The sequence below is a fragment of the Carassius auratus genome, chromosome 23 (assembly GCF_003368295.1).
Source record: "Carassius auratus strain Wakin chromosome 23, ASM336829v1, whole genome shotgun sequence".
NCBI lineage: Eukaryota > Metazoa > Chordata > Actinopteri > Cypriniformes > Cyprinidae > Carassius > Carassius auratus.
The window spans coordinates 9,046,670-9,061,667 of NC_039265.1; positions in this window are offsets into that span (position 1 = coordinate 9,046,670).

Below are 14,998 nucleotides of genomic sequence, written 5' to 3' on the forward strand. Positions count from 1 at the left end.
TTTTGCCAGTTTATATTTATATCTTTAATCTGTTTTCCTAACTCTCTTAGAATTAATACATTGATAATTAATGCTTTAATGGACATTTGATACAGTCGAGATATTCATTGTGTGAAAACAATCATTGATGAACAGTATAAGTTTATTTCTTATTTCAGAACTTTTATTGTTCATACATACAAGATCGGGGAGAGAACCATCACTTTATCAGCATCATGTCAAAGGCCAAGGAGATAAAATGTGTTTTTTAGAAACTATTTAAATAAAGACAAATGACTGCACAACAGAGACTGGTTCAGGAACAGATGATCATCTGACCTGAGAGAACCGCTTGACAAACCCTCAGAAATGAAGGAGGGGGCAAGACCATTAAAACAAAGAGAAGATTTTTAAATTGAATCCTAAATGTAGGGACAGCCAGTGAAGTGAAGCTAAAATAGGGATATTTCTCACATCCCTCACAATGAACAATCAGGATAACAAAACTGAACCGTAAACTGAAAGATCATCACATCCAGTGGAGCACACCTGGAGCAGTCATGCATTTTATTGAACTCACAAAATGACTTTTATTTAATAAGAAGTTATTTCTTTCATGCATGTGTATGCCATTAACAGGCTGCTTCTCATGCAGCATTAAAGAATTTCTTAAATAAAACAATGTACTTATATTACTTTTGCCTTATTGATGGGGTTGTTTTGGGAAACACTGTTCTAAAGCATAATAAATATTCTCTCTGTGTCCCAAACAGTCGCTGTGTGTGATGCTGAGGTGAACTTGGAGGCAGCTGAAGGAGAGAATGTTACCGTATCCTTCAAAACTGCTGGACTGGAGAGAGCGGATCAAGTGAAGATAACTTTGACAAGAGGACGTCAGAAGAAGCTGATAGCGCAGTACTGTTGCTGTGTCCATCGTGGAGACTGTGATGTTGTGGAAACAGCAGGAGTCTTACTGAGAGTTGAAGAAGGAACCTTCTCTCTTCTGAGTGTCCGCTCCAATAACACAGGCCTCTATGGAGTAATAATCCTCACTGGAAGTAATGTCTCGGAGAAGAAAGTTACACTTGTTGTCAACAGTGAGTATGTTAACACAATATATCTGTTCATCTGTATCAGAATTATGAGAAAAAGGATGTAAATGGTAGCGATTGTGTTCGTAAAGTTGCAAAAAATTAAGTCAATGCTATACTTGAGCTGGAACATGTTCAAACACACATGATCATTCTGGTGCACATTTACAGCTTGATGAAAATTCATGAAATCAAGTTATTTCAAAAGGAATCTGCAGGAATGTCAAAGAAGTTGTTCATTTCAGTTTAGTGGGTCATGTGCTGGCCAGCAGAAAGCTGCTCGACTGCTCAGTAACTTTGGTACTCAGTGAAGGGTCATTTAGTTTTCAGTTTAGTATTCTCTAATTATTTCTGTTCCTGTTGTTCCAGAACCAGCATTGTCCTCCAGAGAGCCAACACAAACTTCATCAAAACCAACACAAACCTCCTCAAAACCTCCCAACTTCTCTGAAAGACACAGGCTATACGTGTTACCTGCTCTAGGTGCATTCATCCTGGGGGTCTTAGGGGTTTATTTGCTCTATATATGGAAGAGGGCAAGTATTCATTTTATTTATTTTATATTGACAGAAATTAGTTGCTAATGCAGAAACTTAAGTTTTGATGATTCTATATAAGAAATGTTCTGCACAACATTTAGTCGTTGATGAAAGTATTAATTCTGATTGATTGTCTCTCTTCTCTGTTTTTTTCCAAAGAGAAGTAATTAAAACTTTTTACTTGGTTTCTGTTAATTCAACACTTTTGAGTCAACATATACATTTATTTAGCTCTGAGTGAAAAGGATTGAAAAATTGAGGATGATATTTATGTTTGGATGAAAGTTAATCTGCATTAATTTTAAAACTAAAACCAGGAGCAGATCGATTACCTGATTTAAAATAGTGTGGCCTGTTTGATTGTTAGTAAAATCATCTGCTTGTTTTTCAATGTTTAAAATAATGTTAAAGAATGTGGTTTACACGTGTAAACCTGAAACTGTGTAAACTTAGATTTGACCCTTTTTTTTATCTGATTTGATTGTTATCTGTGTTTCTGTGTTGACTCTCAGGGATGTGATGCTGAAGCAGTCAGAGATCCAGCGTGAAGCATTGCATTCAGTGAAGAACACAAATGACTTCTGAATGACACAAATGATGGAAACTAAAGCCAGATGAAACAGCACTGACAGATAGCACACTGTAAAAAATTGTCCTGTAAATTAACGGTAGTATACTGGCAGCAGGGTTTCCAGCAGTGTACCGTAATTTTACAGTTTTATTACCGTTTTCTGAATTACGGCTTTTTTGTAAATTAACGGTAATATACTGGCAGCAGGGTTTCCAGCTGTGTACCGTTATTTTACAGTTTCCAGAATTACAGCTTTTCTGTAAATTAACAGTAATATACTGGCAGCAGGGTTTCCAGCTGTGTACCGTTATTTTACAGTTTCCAGAATTACAGCTTTTCTGTAAATTAACAGTAATATACTGGCAGCAGGGTTTTCCAGCTGTGTACCGTTATTTTACAGTTTTCTGAATTACAGCTTTTTTTGTAAATTAACAGTAATATACTGGCAGCAGGGTTTCCAGCGGTGTACTGTAATTTTTCAGGATCATTACTGTATTCTAGTTTTTTTTTTTTTTTTCTAAACCGTAGAACTGGCAATTTTGCCAATCATTAACTTTATTAAAAATATCTGTATTTTAACAAATTCACAAACTGGCATTTCATTTATACTAAAAAGTGGCAGCAAATAGACAGAAAAGAGAAGACCAAGGGGGTATTTCTTATAGAACACTATTTATTTAAGTGCCCCAACCAATAATTCAAATGCTTTCTCAAAAAAAAAAAAAATAATAATCAAAATGGAAGAATCAGTCTTTGTATGTGTTAGAGAAGAAAATTAACCAATTTACAAAACAGACAATGTGCAAAATGAACCCTGCAGAAGTCTGTGGACATATTTAAACTAATTTAAGTTGACCATATAAAACACAAAACAAGCAGCCATTTTAGGTCTAGCTTTGTGCTATGAGTATGACAATGCATGGGCATGGGCTTGGAGTGTACGTTCCCCTAAAAACAGCCTTTAAGAAATGGCAAACAACTTCTGAACAAGAATCTAATTTTGGAGTAATAAGTCAAAACCTGGCAAGGATTTGTAGAACAGTCCAAGAACGTTTCAGAAGCATAAAACTGTCACCAACTCTGATGCAAGTGTAGCCAGGGAGGGGTGTAGTCTGAAACATAAACATTGAGAAAAATCCTTTTTAAGTTAAAATAACATCAGCAGAATTTTAATAGAACGTAACAAAAAACATGTATACTGTATAATAATATAAAACATTTCAGAAACTTAGGACCCTACGATTTCCACGATGTGAAAAACATGGAGGCAATCACGGAATCAAATCATGAAAACAGAATTAGGCAAATAATGTGGATTGTCACAGAATTTGTCACATTTGTGATGAATACAATAAAATAGTGTTGTACACTAACTGAAATCGCGATGTGGATTAGTGTATTAATTAATAAAAGTTGCAATATTATGTTAGAAGTTAGCTAATCAAAAAAAGGAACACTAGATTAAAGGGGGGGGGGGGGGGGGTGAAATGCTATTTCATGCATACTGAGTTTTTTACACTGTTAAAGAGTTGGATTCCCATGCTAAACATCGACAAAGTTTCAAAAATTAAGTTGTACGTTTGAAGGAGTATTTTTGTTCCAAAAATACTCCTTCCGGTTTGTCACAAGTTTCGTCAAGTTTTTTTCGAGTATGGCTCTGTGTGACGTTAGATGGAGCGGAATTTCCTTATATGGGTCCTGAGAGCACTTCTGCCGAAAGAGCGCGCGCTCCCGTATAGCAGAGCAGAGACAAGACATTCACTGATCAGAGCGAGAGCGGCGCCAAATGTCACAAAAGAAGTGTCTATTTGGTTGCCAGGGCAAGACACCCTGCAAAGATTGATCAGCATTAAGGGACCAGTGGATGGAGTTTATTTTTACAGAGCATCAACGGAGCTGTGCAAGTGTTTGTGTTTGTTCCCTGCATTTCGAAGAAGCTTGTTTTACAAACAAGGCCCAGTTTGACGCCGGGTTTGCATATCGTTTATTTCTTAAGGATGATGCAATCCCAACGAAAAAGGGTCACGATCGTGTGTTGGAACCGCAGGCGGTGAGTAAAACTGCTTCAAATATCTCTGCCTCCTTGTTAGTGCATCCGACTCCCATGCCGGAGACCCGGGTTCGAGCCCCACTCGGAGCGAGTCGTTGCTGCTGCTGCTGCTCTCGTTCAGTTTCAGCCTCAGGATCTGATTCTGGATCATAAATAAACGCTGAATCTGACTGTTAACCATGGTTTGTTTTGGATGATGGTTTTTTTCCCTCACGCTAATGTCACAACTTCCAAACGCTCTCAATGCAAAAGTCTACTGGCGCTCGTGATTCTTTAGCTCCGCCCACACATCACAGTTTACAGAAAAGATAATCAATAGTTGCAGGTCTATCCCACATACACAAAAAAAAAAAAAAAAAAATCAAGCGTCTTCACATCAATCCTTCAAAATAAAGGTTCGGTCTAATGTGATGTGATTGTGACGGAAATATATCACTTTTGTACAGTAGAATATGTCATTTTCAAAGTAATATAATAATACAAATAAGAATTATAGTAATAAAAATAATAATAATCATTAAAAATGATGTTTAAGGAATAATAAAAAAATAAAAAAAATTACTGATAAATTGTTTAACTGAATCACTTTCAGGATTTCAGTTAATTGGACATGCTATTTGATTTCTAAAATGTATTTTAACCATTAAGATGTAATTTGAAAAAGATAAAACAAAACAAAAAAAATTATAAAACATATTTACTTAATTTCTTCATGAGTGTTAAGTTAAATATTAAGTAGATTTTACCTGAGAATGACAGGTGAGTTGCACTTTATATTAGAGCAGTCAAATTTACTTAAAATATATTTGTGCAAATTCTTTACTTTTCGCAAAGTAAATCTTATTTAATTTTTTTCAGAGTTGAGCGCTTGCATACAATTTTTTATAATTCATAGAAATGGAAAATGCTTCTTTTCTCTTTTTTTTCTCAATTGTTTCCACACTATTAGTATGACCAGTACTTAATTTGTAAATTGCTAGGTCCCGGAATAAAGTGGGGTGACCGGTTAGAGGACAGAGAGGTAACGGTGCATTTGAGCAACATTAGTGGACCAACTAAACCGATTAATAGTGTGCATGTACTCAAAAAAAAAAAAAAAAATAAACAATTCATGGTTTTAATAAAATCATTATATTATTTCAACCTCAAAATTTTTGTTGTGTGTTTGGATAGTTTTTGTGTAACCTGGGACTGAACAGTCGCAACAACATAGGGGTTGTAATGAGTGCGGACTGTATCCTCTTCAGGGTAGTTCTCAGTGCCACTGACGACTTTTTTTTGGGTCAAATATAGGTTTGTGGATTTTATTTATAAAACCGTTTCTTTGCTGTAAATTATTTTATTTTATGCAATGCAAACTACAGGGACGCATTTAGTAACCAAAATGAGTCACACCAGTCTTTTTCAACTGACTACTTTTAAATGTTGATTTTTTTTTTGTTAAACAAGTTTAAATGTGAGAAATATTCTGTGTGTGTAAACTGTGAAATAAGTTGTATTAAGAACTGTATTTAATGAAAATGTATGTGTAACTTCACTTGCCTAGATGAAGTCCCATTTGAAGTCCATTCGATTTTTTTGTAGAGTGGCAACCTTTGGACTGACTGTAGTGGACTTCTTATTCACCACCTTCCCCGTCTTCTTGGAGACTACCTTGCCTCGGCAGGTTTTTGAGCCTCTTTCTGGGTTTATTCCATAGAATCATCTAAGGAAAGATGAAAAGATGAAAAATTACACATTACCGAAGTGTATAATAACCATTTTTCAAAATTCTGATTAATTAATTTGGTTTAGAATTTAGATTAATTTTGTAAAACTTTATAATAAGTATAAAGTAATAAAGCACTTATAAATCATTTGCAAACGATCTATATATATATTCTGACTCGTTTGGATTTAATGTGGATCTACATGCCTTTCTCGTATTTTCTCCGTGTCTGGCATGCGAATAAAACCACATTTGACAGTGTTTCAGATGATGAACTGAAAAAAACTGAAATGGAAGAACACAAGTAGAACACAGAAGAAAGGTTGCGGTAACTAGTTTGCAAATAATTTATTACTTTACTACTGTATACTTATTATAAAGTGTTACCACAGATTCTAAGAGAGTGATAAAAACATATGCAAAAAGGAAAACACTTACCTTTGAAAAAATGCTAACGTGCAACAAGCCTCCTCTTGATACTGCAGGTTGAAGATGTAGTGCACAGCAAACACTTGTAACTGCAGTCAAAAATGTTGACTGGACACTCACAAAGAAAAAAAAAAGAAGCAATTTTAACAATTGTGCACAACAGCAATGTTAACAATTTTATATCTCAGCCATCAGTAAATGTTTCTTCTTCGTCTTGTGCAATGACACACTAACCCAGCAAAATCAGATGAGGATTGGCAGGTAGACTGAGTGTCTTCTCAACCTCAGATGCAGATGCTGCAACCTGTAGAGAACACACAATACACAAATAATAATATTACATAATATAATGTGGTGAAGTGGAAAGAAGAAAATTAAATACTTACACCTGCATGCGAATCCAGTCCATCTTCATGTTCCTGGAAGTGGGACATTAACGTTAGAATCTTGACAAGCAGGTGTACCATATCTTTGTTCTCATCCTGGGACATCCTCCAACTTTTCATTAAAAACACTTAAAAATATTCTGTCTACTGCTCTCTCCTCTTCCTCTCTCTCTAACTCTCTCTCTCACACACACACACACGCTCTCTCTCTCTCTCTCACACACACACACACACTCTCTCTCTCTCACACACACACACAAAACTGTATTTGAGTCTGAGGAACAAGTTAGAATGTAAGTGAATGAAGTAACGTTTCCTCTGTGATATAACGTTAGAGATTTGTGCCAATAAATCCAGTGCAAACTTAAAATTAAAATGTGCTCAGATACAAAGCCCACTTTATTAACAATAAGTTAGAATATATTTAGATTACACTCTAACTAGTTTTAGATACGTCTTATATTGAAAGACTAATGTGTCACTCCGAAAAAAACAAACGTTTCTCACCATAACGTTAACGCTACTCTTTCCATCTATCCAGTCAAGTGCTCATGCAAAAGGCGATGAGTTTATGCTTCCTAAGTAAAATTAAGTTTACAGGCCTATTTTCGATTTCCCAATATATAAGGATAATATATAAGTTACCAACTTTATACGCACCTAACTTAGCAACATTAATGCAAATAAAACAAATCATCGATTTTAAACTACACTGGGTTGGCGCCAATGCAAAATGTAAATATAATTGTGCAAATAAGTGTTTCAGAAAATCAGGAAAACACACTTACTTCATATCCTCGTTATCTGCAATCTGTAATCGAGATTATATTTGAGATAATATCCGTTTTATTCACTGAGACTGATGATGCTTTTCTCTGGTATCAGACGCTAACCGTTGCTCCCCTCCCCCACCGATCACGTGCTCATCTTCTACCGTTGCCCAATACGTTCAATTGATATCCAATGAAATAATCAGCGAACGCAAGTATTTTATATTTAACTATTTACAAGTTTAACATTTACAGGATTTTACAGCAGGAAAGAAAAAAAAACGATGCAAATCCTTCACAAACACACACATACACACTTAACTTTCAGGAGAAATTTGTAAAAATTGCATACATGCTAGTTCACCGTCTTGGCAAGATTTGTCAAAGGTAAATTAAAATATTGTGCCCACATTAAAAAAACGCTGCAGTTTAAGATAAAAATGTATTCAGACTTTGATCTGCTTACCTGTAAATGAGCCTCAACTTGAGATGAAATCCATAAAACTTTGACTGAAACCATGCTCCTCCATGCTTCAGCTAGCCTTTGGTTCCCCCTCTCCCACCGATCACGTGTGCATTTACGGTAAGACACCGTAATTTTAGAAAACAGTTCAGTACTGTATATTTACGCTGTTAATATGCTGTAAATTTACAGAAATTTTTTACAGTGCAGAAGCCTTTTCAATCATAAATCATCATAATTTACAATGGTTTTACTGTAGTAGCACAAACCATTGTGTCAGAGATGAAGATATTCAGATATAATTGTGATATATTATTCACGTAATCTATAACATTTGTGCTTTATACTGTTAGATTATATCATGCTCTGTGAGTTCATCTCTCTGCAATCTCTCCTCCCTTCTGTGTTCTCTCTCTCTATCTCAATGTATACACACATGCACACACATGTATATTTCATCATGAGTTCAGATGTTCAGACCAGGACGGGGACTATAGGCCGAAGGTTATTGAGTTCAGTCTGTCCTTCTTTTCAGAGCTGAGGTATCCTTGTCCAAGTGTGCTCTTAATATGTCCAGATTTTCATGACCATATACTTCCATTTTATGCATCGTATATTTCTTTGCTTGTGTGCACCACACATACTGTATGTAATCCATCTCTCATTAATACACCACCCCTAGCAATGCAACTATAATGTGTGAATGTAATAATAAACTTTGAAGAAGTCTGTGAACAAGCAAAATGACTTCATCTTCAACTTCTGTCCATGAGCTCATGCAAAGACTGAGAATGGTCGGACAGCATCGAAAGATAAAGACAAAGAAATGTTATTTAACATACACTATATGTGTTTTTCATACCTAGAAACTAATAAGTGATGTTTTACCATGGTATTTTGGTGTTATGTGTGGTTTTAACTGTGGTTATTATGATATAAATGTGTACTATATGAAAGACTAATGGTTAATTTTAATAAAACTCAGAACAATCACATTTCACCATTTTAAAAAAAATGTTGTTACAATTTTTAATGATGTTAATGATGTTTAATGAGTTAAGCAGGCTGCAGCTTTACATTAACAAGTGCTTTCCATTTTTATGTGCAATATGAATCAAATGTCAACTTTTATGCCATCTGATTGAACCGCAAGCTCTTGTTTCAGTGTTGTTGTTTTTTCATTTTGTGGATATTTCAGCTAACAGTTTGATTTGAACATTTAGTTGAACAGCATTAATTTAAAGTCAAAGTTAAAGAGCGGCGGCTCAGGATGCTTTTCCAAATCCTGCTGCACAACAGAGTGCCACTTACGTATTATTATTTTTCATAAAATCACATCATTTTTATCCCAAATTATTGTTAATGTTCATAATGACATTATCCTAGTCTGTTTTATAGGGAGCAAATAATGCCCAACGATTGCGCTTTCTGTTTCCGTTTGCCGTGCTTTGTTAAATACTGCACTTTAATTTGAAAAAAGGCGAAGTTTAAATTATTTGTGCAAAATATATTGATCTACAGTTTTGTGAAACTATTTTACAATAGACTTCCATTTGATATCATAGACTGTGTCTTATTTAGAAACTGTGTACTCCGGAGGTCGCATATACGTCATCGGGTCTCAATTAAGAAAAGTAACCGTTTTTATTGCAAAGAAAAAAATTAATCATAGTATTTTAAATCTCGCAGAGTCAATTGTTTTATTGTAACCTTTCTTAAATAAGAAATCCTTAAAGACGTACGCAGCCTCCGAAATGAGACGCAGACATTTACAGCGTGTTTTAAGTGTTTTTATTAAATAACATTAACAGACATTAATTCTGTAAAAATACACTATTTTTCTGGAGTATGGTCTGACAGGAAAAGCTGTCTCGGTCCTCAGTATCACAGTAGAGACACCAATAAACTGTTCAGCATTATTGCTTCATATTAAAGGGTCATGAAAACCCCTGTTCCAGCACTAGTAGTTCTCACCACAGTTTTAAAGAAAGCTAAAAAGGTGGACAGGTGCTGAGGGGCAGAGGAGGGAGAAGAGACACAGACAGCACACACAGCTTCGGCTTCAGTTGTGTCACGGAGCTGTAAAAACCTTACACTAAAGTGAATTAATCGCGTCTGTGTCGAACTTTTATTACAAAGCAAAAACAAACACTCTCCTCCGATCCATGAAGCTTTCTCTCAGGTAGCCTGATGTAGCGGTCTCGCAGTCTGAAGCCTCTGTCATAGCAAATAATGAATAATTAAGCGTCTTCTCATAGGATGAGAACATCAGTCTCATGAATGATTTAATAGACACGGACGCGTCATCGATGTACTGTAGACACAGAGTCCCACACGTCATAATCTGACGACCACGCCCACCGGGGCGTCTTTTGCATCGCATTGTTTATAAATATGTCGGCCTTGTATTGTGATTATAATCCATATCAGATCAATTTATTTCAAACACTCTTTAAAATTTAAAGTTAAAGTTAAAGACTGCTGTTCAAAATCCTGCTGCACAACAGAGTGCCACTTATTATTATTTTTTTATAACATCACATTATATTTATCCCAAATTATTGTTAATGTTCCTAATGACATTATCCTAGACTGTTTTACATAGGGAGCTAATGCCCAGATTGCGCTTTCTGTTTCCGTTTGCTCTGCTTTGTCAAATACTGTGCTTCAAACTCATCAATGCAACTTTGTTAATTCCTGAAGTGAACTTCTATATGAACTGTTTTGGACTGCTGTCTTGAATTGGTTACAACATGTGAGTTGGTCTAAACGCATCACTGCATTTTTCTTCTGGTGTACAACTACATTCCTCTTAATAAATGCGCTTGCTTGAAAGCACGCAGTTTTCTTACATGTTGACTAGTCTGTTTTTTTTTTTTTTTACTTTAACTTCTTAATATCAATGGTAATATCAATGGTATGACATTTCAGATACGTCCGATATAACAAAAACATATACATAGGTAGGTTTAATTTGTTGAACTAAATTATTGCTATAGGTACAGTTTGACAGTGGCTGGATATTGGTAGGGACATGTCCCTGGCATCCTCGCAATTCTATGCCCCTGTTGGAAACGGATTTTTAAACGATTTAAGACCACATAACATCTGGAATAACAGGTGTATTTTGGTGAATATAAAATCTATGTTCATCGATGAGTGGTGGAAGACAGGCATATACACATATATTTAGTTATGATGATTTTTGTGGTAAATATGTTGCTCCTCTAAAATGTATGATGAAATAATTCTGAGTATACCATTGTAGATTATTAAATTAGTTAGGGAACAAGTAAAATATTCAACCATAATTCCCAAAATACCTGATCTTATGATAGAAAATGTTAACTTTGCTGATAAAAGATTTTGGAAGAGTTGTCTATCTTCAAGGACCAGTAAAAAGATCTTATATTTTGTCATTATGATAGGAAAAGAGTGTCTGGAATTAGAACTAATTTTCTTACATACTGTCAAACCTTAAATGTAAAGAGGTGCATTTTAAAATTATGAATCATATTTATCCTGCAAAATAATTTTTATCAGTAAGATTTAACTCTGTGGACTCTAATATATGCCAATTATGCAATTTGGAGATACACTCTAAAAACGGCTGGGTTATTTTTTAACCCAAAATGCTGGGTTGAGTCTGTTGGGTCATTTTGTTGGGTTATTTAATTTCTTTTTAAACACTTTTGGGTAGTTTCAATTTACCAGGTGTTGGGTTAAACCTGCTGGGTTGCGTCGCTGGGTTGTTTCAGGCCAGCGCTGGGTTATTTAACGCGCCTTGAAGATGTTTAAATCGCTCCCCAACTGTCACTTTGGAAGAACAACGGGGCAAAGCCACGGCTTTCTACTGTTTTAAGGTAAGTTTATTTAATGTTTTCAATAATAATTATTTTAAATTGGCAGAATTATAACTTTTTTTTGCAGCAACAATACTGTTAAACGTCTAAAGGCCAACATTATTTACGTTAAATGATGAACTGTTTACCTCAAACGGCCAACCTACGTTACGCGACTCGCATAATCGTGTTAAGGTATCTGAGACGACAGATTAATAAAGTTTTATTAAGTTTCAGACAGTGACTGATGGCTGAAATATGCGAATACCTGTGAAAATAGAGGAAAAAGTAGTTTCTGATACTGAAAAGCGAATTTGATATTTAAGTGAGTCAAATGAGTTCAAAAAGTGAATACGACTTTCTGCTCTAATGTAAACGCCTGCAGTTGTCCATATCGACACTTAAATCATACAAATTACGTACAATATAGTCGGACCGCAGGTCTAAAAGAACCGACGACCCAGTTCAAGTAAACCGGTTCAGTAATTCTCGAACAAAGTGATTCCCGGAAAAGAATCGACGTCTCAGGGCATTTATAAGTGCGCGTACGCACAGCGAGTGACGCTGGCCGCGTTAGTGAAGTGATTTGATGCTTTTGTGGTTTATAAAGTCTTTTTAAATACAAATTATAATTCAAAATGTGTTTTTTTCCTGTCAGAAAAGCGCATGGATACATTTGTGAGAGAAAAACTCGTCGAGTGCAGTCTTATTGAGGCGTCTAACGGTAAGTTCGTGTTTATTATACATTTTACATAATTGTTTGTCTGTGATAATCAACTAACGTTAACCCTCACGTAACTTAAACGCACATATATTTTTATTTCGTGCTATAGTTAAAGCTGCACCAGAATGTACCTAATTTATGAGCGTAAACATCATATATTAATTTTCCAGATTGTGTTTTTGACTTGTCCTCATCACTTTGGTACATCTATAAGTTTTTATATATGGACTGTTTTACCTACGTGACTTGTCATAGAAATGTCTGTGTGCGCATGCAGTGTGATCTCCCTTATCTGTGCCAGTGACTGTGTGTGTTTGATATAGCCAGCATATTAACATAAAACTGTGATTTATAATGACTGGAACATCCCATTGATTAGACAGTTTGAAAGCACACCTTTCAGCCAATCACTAGAGCAAATTCTGCTTCTGTAGACCAACTCATAGGTGAATTTAACTCATAATCATGATGGGTCAATTTCATGGTTAACTTCACACAGTTAATTGAACTGAATCACTGTTATTAAAACAATTTGTATTTTTTCTCTTTTTAAACTTTATTTTAAAGGTTGGAACAAACATGGAATTCCTTAACTGAGCAGAGTCCACAAAACCCCATCCAATTGTCATGGCGATTTAAAAATGTCAGCAGATCTCTCAGGCATTGATCATAATCAATGGACAGGTAAGGATATGCTGCACTATTTTCAAAAGGAATTGCAAATTGTATATTTAATTGTATTTTTCCACATGTGGACATATACATTGTGAAATAGTCCAAACTCAATTGAAAAGCATTTGTATTTCAGATGCCTTACACAGAAAGCTGTCAATTTGTGTCAAGGGTGGGACTATACTATGGGGCGTGTTTGTATTGGGAGATATTTTGTAGTTTTTACCCCAAATCTCTCACTGTTTGCACTCTGATGCACGTCAGCAAACAACATTGCAGTTCTACTCTTATTTACCTAGCTGCATCTTACCCTATATTTTATACCTCAGGTGAAAAGCATTTGGTTAATGGTGAATATTGACCAATAGTACCATGTGGCTCTAACGGTTAGCAGGGGATAGTAGCTGCATTTGGGGTAAAAATGACAGAATTATTTATTGTGTGAGGTGCCAAGAATATAGGAAGATCCGGGTTTCACTGTCTGTTCTTTATCACACATCTCTCGGAGTGGCAGCTGCCTTTAGTAGTGCCTTAACCTCCATTGTTCAAAGCATTTTGCACAGTAGTCTTTGAGTGACGTCACCTCCCAATACAAACACTCTCCATAGTATGGTCCCACCTCTGACAAAAATTGACAGTTTTCAATGTGAGGCATTGGAAATTCAGATGCTAAAGATTCCATTTGAGTTTTGGCAGGTAACATGTGCGACACAGTGAAAAAACAGACATGGTAATTCATAAAACCTCATGTACTTGTTCTTATGTTGCATCTATGCTAACATTAGTCTGTTTCTCTCTTATTCCAAGGTCACCGTAGCCACCCGTATCCAGTACGTATCCAGACCAGATGGAGATCATCATCTAGAAAGGACCTCTACATCCCTGAAAGACAGCGCAGACCAGGACAACTAGAGCCCAGATACAGATCCCCTGTAAAGACCTTGTCTCAGAGGAGCACCAGGACAAGACCACAGGAAACAGATGATTCTTCTGCACAATCTGACTTTGCTGCAGCCTGGAATTGAACTACTGGTTTCGTCCGGTCAGAGGAGAACTGGCCCCCCAACTGAGCCTGGTTTCTCCCAAGGTTTTTTCTCCATTCTGTCACCGATGGAGTTTTGGTTCCTTGTTTTTCTTTAGTTGGGGACAATTAATATCAAGCGATATCATCCACTTGATTGCACAGAGGGACGATACATCACTGAATCAATGACGAATTGACTTTAACTGAAAACTGAGTGTTTACTTTTGTCCCTTTGCATTATTACACACTATTTTCCTATTTAATACTGTAAAGCTGCTATGATGCAGTATTTGATCAATATGACAGGCTTATTACTCATAATACATGGAAAATACAGCTACAAACTGACTTTGTTTTTCCATTTGAAATTTGGCAGTCACTGTGCATTCATGAAAACTGAAACCGTAATTTTTGTTCAATGTTTTTGAAACAGTGTTTTTGTTCAAGATTTGCAATTGTGTTTGGATTGTCACAATTTGTCACATGTGGAAAACGCAATAGAAAATATAATTAGCAATTCCTTTTGAAAATTGTCCCTTCCATAGACAGGCTCTATAGCAGACTACACTGCTCTCAGGTGTAGATCTTTGCTTCAGAGCTTTAGTGTTTGACAATAGTTCACCCAAAAATGAAAATTGTCACTAATTATTCACCCTGGTTTGAAAGCTCTCGAATATCAACGAAAATATCTTAACTTGTGTTCTGAAGATGAACGAAGGGCTTACGGGTTTGTAACGACATGAAGTTGAG